The sequence below is a fragment of the Dreissena polymorpha genome, chromosome 1 (genome assembly GCF_020536995.1).
Source record: "Dreissena polymorpha isolate Duluth1 chromosome 1, UMN_Dpol_1.0, whole genome shotgun sequence".
Lineage (NCBI taxonomy): Eukaryota > Metazoa > Mollusca > Bivalvia > Myida > Dreissenidae > Dreissena > Dreissena polymorpha.
This window is the reverse complement of record NC_068355.1, coordinates 43,081,260-43,090,533: the sequence shown is the minus strand read 5'-3', so window position 1 is coordinate 43,090,533 and position 9,274 is coordinate 43,081,260. Positions and strand designations below refer to the sequence as shown.

The following is a 9,274-nucleotide window of genomic DNA, read 5'->3' as shown; positions in this document are numbered from 1 at the left end:
ATTTCTTACAGAAATTCCTTAAAGCAAACAGTGCAGACTCTGATGAGACGCCGCATCATGCGGCGTCTCATCTGGGTTTACGCTGCTTGCCAGGGCCTTATTTTCTAGACGCAAGGCAGAAATGGGATAACTTATGCGTCCAGTACCAACACGGATGCAAACGAATATAATAATGCACACAACGAATAAATAAGCCCCAAATAAATTAATTCTATGACAACTGTGTAGTGCGTTAGCGAAGAAAACGGACGTTATCGCGTCTTATTGGCGTCGCTCTGGAGAGCGGCGACTAGTATGTAATGCTCTTTTTTCGCTTATGGGAGGAGAAGTTATTGTACGGATCAATGTATATATTTTGTTTTAAGAATATCTTGCATAGTGGTGATTTTTTGTGCAAATTAGTGTAAATAAGTACTGCATTTGTGCCTATTACATTTATTACAACATGTATTGCCAATAATGCAAAGCTAATTGTTTTAACTAATAACTGATCCACAACTGATCACAGGGGAAAGATCACAGGGACTGGGCAAATACGCGAAACTTTCTGGTTTTGTATAAAAACAACACATAATCAAAATATATTTATTTTGTGGTTTTTCTAAGTTGCTTATTTAGTGGAGAATCAATGTAGTACGATTTTTGAAGACCTATCGCGCAAGCAAGTTTATTGGAAGGCGTAGTGATACGAAAACGTACAATGTATTAGTTTATTAATAGACATATAATAACGATCGCTATACACCACTTCACCAAATAGCAGGACATAAATGATGTCAGCCGGAATAGCTCAGTTGGTTTAATCCCGGGTTCCGGCACGAACGGAACAGTTCGGCGGCTCACAATTTTTTTCAGTCAGGTTAATAAATATAATAAAGCTTTATTTTATGTAGACATTTTAAAATCCATTTTACTGCAATTGCACATTTTTATTAAAATTAATGGATGCCGCGTGGAGACAACGTTAATTAAAATTTCTTACATCACTTAAATATCTTATTTAAAAATACACGTGTTTTTATATTAACAAATAAGTGCAAACAACACATCTATTATCCATGTATTTTTATGGTTGTCTATCATAGGTCCTAAGTACTATCTCTGCCACATATAGAGCGCGAAGCGCGACACGTATTATTGATTGTAACAATGAGTTGCGATAAAGGAAGCAGCCGCTAATCAAGGAGGAGCTGTGTCGCAGTAAACCCGTTTCCCTAGAGTCAAGCACTCCTCGGAGATTGTTTTTAAGAACCACATATAGAGCGCGAAGCGCGACACGTATTACTATCCAGGTGGTATGGGCCCTTTAGCATTATCCGACCATTACGTCAATAGTTATCTTCCTTAGAATTTGAGAAATTTTTAAATCGTTGTTCGAAGTCCAAAATTTTCATCCGATTGTTCCCAAACTTGCACAGGTTTTTTTTATCAATGAGGACCCAACCCAAACACTTTATGAGCAATATCGGACCATAAGTCCAGCATTATGTCTTTTTGAATTTAAAAATAAAAGTGAAAAACTGCTTGGTTAGGTGATTATGTTAACATTTTTCATCAGATTCTTTCCAAAATTACAGTGTCTTCATATCAATGAGCATTTTTACCTCATTTAAAATGAGAAACATCAGGACAAACAGTCCAGATTTTTTTTAATTACATTTGACAAAATAAACAATTTCCACTAGTTTAAAAGATTTCACAACTTTCGTCTGAATCTTTCCAAACTTGTAAAGTGTTTTTATATCAGTATTACTCGAACCCTATTGACAGTGATGAATATCCGAGCAATATATCTATTATGATCTTTTACTGAATTTCAAAGAATTGTGAAATGCAGCTTCTTTTTGCAATTTACAGTTTTCATTCATTTTTTTTCAAACTTTTACAGTGTTTTCATATCAATGAGAACTGAACCCCTATCGTAAATGAGCAACGTAAGAATAAGTTCAGAATCATCTCCCCTTGAAGTTAAAGAAAAATATGAAATTACGCTTACAAGATGAAGCAGATTTTGTAAAATCTACACAGTTCTGTTCCATTAATGAACACGGATGCCAGTACAAAAAGGAAACCAATGTTAATAAAATGAGCTATGAAATATTTGGGGGTTACAACACAAAATCATAGATAATGGTTATTTTGGGGTTATAACACATCATAAATAATGGTTATTTGGGGGTTATAACACAAAATTATAGACAATGGTTATACTAGTTTTTTTTTTGCTTTTTTTTAAATAATCGGCCAATATATTAATATTTACAGTAGAAAAAAATCGTTCAATGTAACTTCAATGAGTGCCTTTTACACTGAAATTCCCGACGTCCTTTGATCCTTTGCATCAATACTTATCTTGTATATCGAAATTGTGACAAATGTTTAAAGTTCGGCTGGAGTAGACATATTACATAAGAACATTTACTTCAAAAACTCAGTTCCTCTTCTTTTGAGAATAGTTTGGTTATTGATATTGTAACTATAAGTAACTGCTTGTAACCTTCTGATTATGCCGATTAGCCACAATGAAGTCCAAAGCGCGGAACATAACAGTATAAGCCATTGATAAATTTTACAATAAATGTTTTTTAAGAATATCAATTTTACAACCTCCACTAAATGTATTGTTTTATGTTAACTATTACACGTCCAGTATATAGCATGTACAGCTTTATCCCTTTAATATTACGTTTTAACTTGTGAAGTTAAGTGCACTGAAATAAAGGTAGATTTGCCACAACTAATAGATAAGAAAATGAATAACATACATATACAATGGGGATGAACGCTAAATACATTATTATTTTGACATATCGGCAGTTCATTTATAATGCCACAGCTTTTAAAAGGAAAACGACTACGATTATTTCATGTTGAGTTATTTATATAATGCAATTTTATATGATGTCCTTTACGAACATAACTACTCATGTATTCTCCGTGTTACTATTGAAGTATTCAAAATATTTATAATAATCTGTTTCAGTTGGACCCACCTCGGCTTTATTTGCCTATTACAGAGTACGTGGATCCTGAAACAGAGGTAATAGTTATGATGAACGTTGACTTAATATTGAGGAAGTTTAAACTTATTTGTCTTAGCTCTATTTCATCGAAATACGTAGGCTTACTGAGTCACTCTCGAGTCTATTTCCTGTGAAGGACCGGTACTTGGTATCAGTTGGGGTGATCTAACGAACGATTCCACTACGGAGATCGCACCCAGGACCACGGCCACAACTGCTATTAAGTTTAACGTTATGTAGAACACACTGTATAATTTTCATGACATAACAAAGTGCAATTTTAAGGCTGAATGGTTAGATTAAATCTTTGGAAAAACGATTATGGGTCTTATGTAGTTGCAATAATCCAACTCTCAGCTATTGAATCTTCGGGTCGCTGGGGATTTCACTGAGTACGTCTTTGTTCATGTAAACTTGCCGCCTGGAATCCAGGTGCCACGTTAACCGGCAATATCATGAAACTATTTTCTGGTGTAAATACAAACAAACAGATCATAAGTATATCACTCATGCCCAAATGGAAACAACTCACGCGATACGGTGTGCTCGCATAATAATGATATTAATCCAAAGTTTCAAACACGTGAACGGTTCAAGAAAATGTGTTATTTTTTGCAAAATGCCAAGTATTCGAAAATACGCTATCCACTATCTCTGGAATCCTCCGCGAGATAGATCACGTGTCTAATAAACCATCGTATAACATCGACTATCTCCGAAATGCCAGTAAGATACATCGATCGTCCATTCAAAACATCGGCTTTCGTTTTTTTAAATCATTTTTATTGTTTTGAATATTTCTCAACAAATGACACGCCAATTGATTTCGATGGTAAGAGGTGTTGTGTTTGTTGCGATGTATAAGGTTGATTAAACTGGTTTCTATAGACAGGCGTGAATGATATTTTTTACATTTTTTTTTATTTTACATAGGCTTTATCTGGAAGAACTATGAGCTGAACGTATTTACTCATAAAAGCTCAGAACATTTAAGAAAAACTCTTATTTAAAAGACACCTCCTTAACTGTTTTCTATCGAGGCCCGAAAAGGGTCATTCCACCTTGTAACAAAATATAACAGGGACATTTATTTAATTATCATTCGATGTGATAATATTCATAGGAATAAAAGCGGTGTACATGTGTTCAATGGAATATTGTGTATTAGGGCATGCACATCAATGCGACATCCATACATGTAATATGTCATATTACTTTTTAGATTGCTGCCAACTATATGACAGCTATGTCGAACGTTCTGTACCGGTACGTGTCCACATTTAAGGAATATGGTGAGATATTATTATTCTCATACAATTACAATACATATTTTTATTATTATCCGATCAATTCAATTTGACGTTCTTCGATAGACGTAATTAAGAGTAATGACACCATTTAGGCATTTCCAATAAATAATCCATGGAAATATATCTACACAAATTGTTTTGAGATTTTTTTTATCGTTTTAGTCTTGTACTATCTTACACTAGCTAAGAGTTGAAACTCTAACATTTGGTCATTTTGTATTCCAGTGTACTACAGTTGTAATATTTTGAAACGACTATTCGTACATTAAATCAATAGTTTGTCCACCTGTTTGTCATTTACTTTTTTTATCATGTAATGGTAACACATGCACTACTTTCCATTAATTACAGATTTCTTGTTTGATATGGACAAAGTGAGAGAAGTAATTCGTTCAGGACTAAATTTCGAAAAAATGATCGCTAGCGTAAGTGCTGATTTTTGCTTGAAAATAAACTTATCTTTAAGCGTGTTCGCGTATACGTATAGTTTTGAACGTACTTAACATAGCAAGTCACTTGAAAATTTTAGTCTTATGTATGGCCAACAGCCATTCTACTCTATCAGTGTTTTGATTAGCGTTGATGGATTGTGATTCAGAAGAAAACGTTATTCGCTATAGTTGTTTTGCTGAAGTACACGTGGAATGTTTTACTACAGTTAGAGCAAGCATCCCTTGAAAACCAAGGTACGGTTACACAAGTGGTTATCACGACGAATGGGTTGAAAGCTGAATACCCTAACATTCCGTGGGAGTTTGCATCCGAAGCAACTATGGTTGGCAACGCACTCGTACAAGTAAACGGGATGGAATATTTTAAAAGAATCGATTATATGTACTCCACCACTCAAACAGAAACAATCCAAATCTATGTGTTTCTTACAGTAATGAAAGCGATACTGCATTTAATGCCGATGTCCCTCCGATCAGAATTGCAAAACGCTTATCCAGCTAATAACATGGTTGACACGGAGCTAGACTGCGTTGAAGTTGTTCTCAGACTTGCAAAGGAGGAAGCGCACACGGTATTCGTCGCTCATTATGCTCAAAGGATTCTAGACGACCGATTGGCTATTTCTGGACTGGTAGACTCAGTAAATTCTGCCTTCCAAAGACTGGTTGAAAATGCGTCGTGGATACGCAGTGACCTTAAGCGAGTTGTGGCCGCTTTGAGCAGGAATATCCGAGTAGTGTTTTCACCACTGAGGACAACATTTGAGGACCTCGCTTACATGCTGACGAACGTGCAGTCGTTCGCAGTTCTTGCACTGGAGTTGAGAAGAAGGAACCATGAAGCTGAAATAAAGAGGTTGGGAACCAACCTCACGCAAGTGGAGATGCTCTGGACAAGCACGGAACCAGTGTTTGAATCCTCATTATACATAATCGGTAATGTGGATGTTTTATACTTATATGTATACAAACGGTAATTGGGTTTTTTTATACTTGTATGTACGCATTCGGTTATATGTGTTCTTTACACGTATTCGTACACAATCGGTTGTGGGTGTTGTTGTTAATACGTGTATGTACACAATTGGTATTGAGGGTTGTTTATAGTTGTATGCACACAATCGGTATTGGGGTCCTTTATACTTGTATGTACGCAAGTGGTTATAGGGGTTGCTTATAATACGTATATGTACACACTCGGTAATTTGGATTCTTAATACTCGTATAGAATGTTCTTTTAAATTATGTAAGGAGGTAAATCTAGTATTACAATTAAAATTCAAGTGACTGTAATTTTGGAAACAGTTTGTTTGCTAATCAAACCCTGCATTCCAATAAACGAGAATAGCAATCGCCTTTTTGTCGTAAATTAACTGACGAAACGATGACTATATTCGTACGACACGTACGATGGAATATCAAAAACATATCCTGCATTTATCATATGGTAACCCTAACTGAATTGTTAATCTTGTTGCGTGTTTGTTTATAAAAACATGTCATTTAATGATTACATGTAATGACTTCATGAATTTTATTTCTATTTTATAGGTCTGCCAACGGGCCTGTCTATGTATCTGCAGTCGGGCTATTCTAATTTCAATGTGCACGGATACCTAGGGACGATGATGGCAAAAGAGTTTGTGACACTACTTACTGGTTAAGTGTTTTTATTTATGTAATGAATTGCTTTTTATCTATACGTATATTTTAATTTATTGTTTCTGAATTCACATACAGATCTTTTAACAAAAGCGTTATTTTTCTGAAAACGTCAATGAACTAGATTTATGCATGTAGTGATTTTTGTTTAAAGGTGACCTAACCGATGGAAAGACGCCTTTGTGGTGGGGAACACAAAACAGTTTATCATTCAAAAATGTAACGACGTGTTTTGCGGAACAAATATCTTCAAAGCCGGTATGTCGCACACGGTCTACGTCTCTTACGACAGATTTGTATGCCCCCGAAGGTGGGCATATAGTGATCGCATGTCCGTCCGTCTGTCTGTCTGTCTCTCTGCCCGTCACACTTTGCGTTTAGGTTGCGAAAAATGCTCATAACTTCTATGTCGCTTCAGATGTAACCTTCATATTTGGTATGCATGTGTATATGGACAAATGTTGACCCATTTGACCTTGACATTGAACTTAGGGTCCGCGTTTAGGTTTCGAAATCTGCGTTTAGGTTTCGAAAAAGCGTTTTTCGGGGCATATGTCATCCTATGGTGACAGCTCTTGTTCTTTTTAAAGCACATGTCTGTATGAGTATTCTTCAATTCACGTGTAAACAAATGCGGACTAGTATCATAAAATTCAAAATAAAGATTGCTATTTACGTATATTATGCCTGCTTTTTTAACTTACTACTCCTAAATCCAAATGGGTAATGAAAAAATATTGTGTTATTGTTATTGTCTTTTTCGTTTGACTCGCCTCTAGCATCTATCCACTGATCTCGGAAACGTTATAGTTTGGAATGGCGCCCTGCAAGTGGCATATGTGGTAATCCATTAAACTTTTATAAAACGTTGTTAAATAACGACTTATCAAAAATAATGCATTTGGTCTCTTGACAGAGTTGTTAATTTAATAGTTTCATTCGTTTTGCTTTCTGTATATAGTAAAGACAAATATCATATAAAAAGCATCTTGCACCATGTAAACTCAGTTGGTAAAACAAATCGAATACGAGCTTTATAAATAAACAATGTGGGTTTTTTTATTCCGTTTTGACTACATTATATATCAATCAAAAGCCACAGACTATTTGAGTGAACGTGGGTCCCGAAGTGTCGATGGATGTAGTATAAAACTCGCACCGGTGTGCGCGGTATGTTTTCAGAGAGTTGAAGGCCATGTAATGATTGTGTTTGATTTGCAGGCCTATTCGAGTACCAGCAATACGATGCGCAAGGTGTTTCCAGGCACCACTCTCACAGAGGAGGAGATTTTCATTTTCAACACTGTACAGGTAATATGGGTTGAATGTGGTTGCTTACTAACGAAGTTGAATATACCCCTTGAATACAATATAAAAGTCATTGTCAAGAGAAGGTTATGCGTTTACCAATTTAAAACGTTAATTGTGTATGTGAAATATTTTAACTTAAACACAGAGTCGTAATATTTTATTTGTAATACGTACTAAATTTGTTTATTGGGTAATATTCCGTTTATGTACTCGGTGGTGATTTTGTCCTACGAATATTGCACACATTAATTGTATAGCGACAATTTCAACAATGGTGTGTCTTTTAATTTGAAAAATAAACAAAAGTAATTGGTTACTTTCAAAAACTGCAGAACCGGTAACTTTGCATTCCCTAAATTTAAAAACGTTTTCGAATCCGATAGGTGCTCAATATTTCCGCTTCATAAAATATCGCAAGAAAACTAGGCTAAAAGTGAGCCGTATAACAAATGCTGAGCGAATGACAATGGATGCATATACATGTACTCAACTATCTTTTCTGAAACGAATGCGATTCAAAATGCTGATTTGATTTTAGTCACAATGCCATGTAACGGATGGTCCCGGACCAGGACTTGTCCACGAGAGGTATGATTATCTTATAGTGCTTATGAACTGTTCAAACATTTTTGTCTTAGGTTATTCTTTTCTTACTTTTGATTCGCAAATGTCATTTACTGGTATATTTATTTAGTACAAACAAACACAGACATTATAAAACGACATAAAACACAGTTTTATCATCAAAGAAGAAGCAACATTTAAACACATTTAAGCTGTTCAGGTTCCTACGTTTATCGGTATTTCATTCTTAAAATGAAAATAAAAGACACAATGTGGTTATAATTCAGCATTACAATTGTAACGGTTTGTTTACACAGTGTTACAGTTGTCTCCCTCTATTTATTGTTGCAGGATAAATAACATGTTGAAAAACACTGCAAACCTAGCGGCATTCGGATGTGTGGAGAGAAACAATATGACCTCAACAAGCTCTTGTCAATTATTTACAATTGTGTAGTGCACTCACTTTGTCATCATATCCTCATCCTCATCTAAGAACTTGTTATTCATTGCACTGTAAGTTTGACTATATGCATTGTGTCATGTATTTATTGTGGACCCCAATTCAAAACAAATGCATTGTTTCCAAATGTAATTGTATAAAGAATTAAGTGCTTAGAATAAGTAGTAGTAGCAGTTAATAGTTATTGTACATATCCGATATACCAATTGTCATGACATACACGAATAATAAATGTATTACGATTATATGAGGTGTAACTGTTTGATGAATTACAAACGCAACTCAAACGCAAACTAGCATTTATCCCATCTTATCATCGGGACTGAATTGTCGAAATAAACCCTTTTGGTTTTTAAATTTAACTTTATTAAACGTCATTTGAGGATTATTGCGTTCTTGCAATTCTGTGTCGGGTTATTTTCAAATCTGCAAGAACACTTAAAAGCGTCCATCAATGCTCGTTGTTGAGGTTTTCAAAGCCTCGTTTAA

General features: G+C 35.1%; 1 long non-coding RNA gene across 1 annotated transcript; it reads left to right on the top strand.

Annotated features, from left to right (window-relative positions):
* The first annotated feature begins 7,249 nt into the window (after positions 1–7,249).
* Positions 7,250–9,042, top strand: LOC127867963 (uncharacterized). Its single transcript, XR_008043822.1, has 4 exons — positions 7,250–7,289; positions 7,669–7,758; positions 8,297–8,346; positions 8,674–9,042. It is a non-coding gene; the product is annotated as an uncharacterized LOC127867963 (long non-coding RNA).
* The last annotated feature ends 232 nt before the right edge of the window (positions 9,043–9,274 follow it).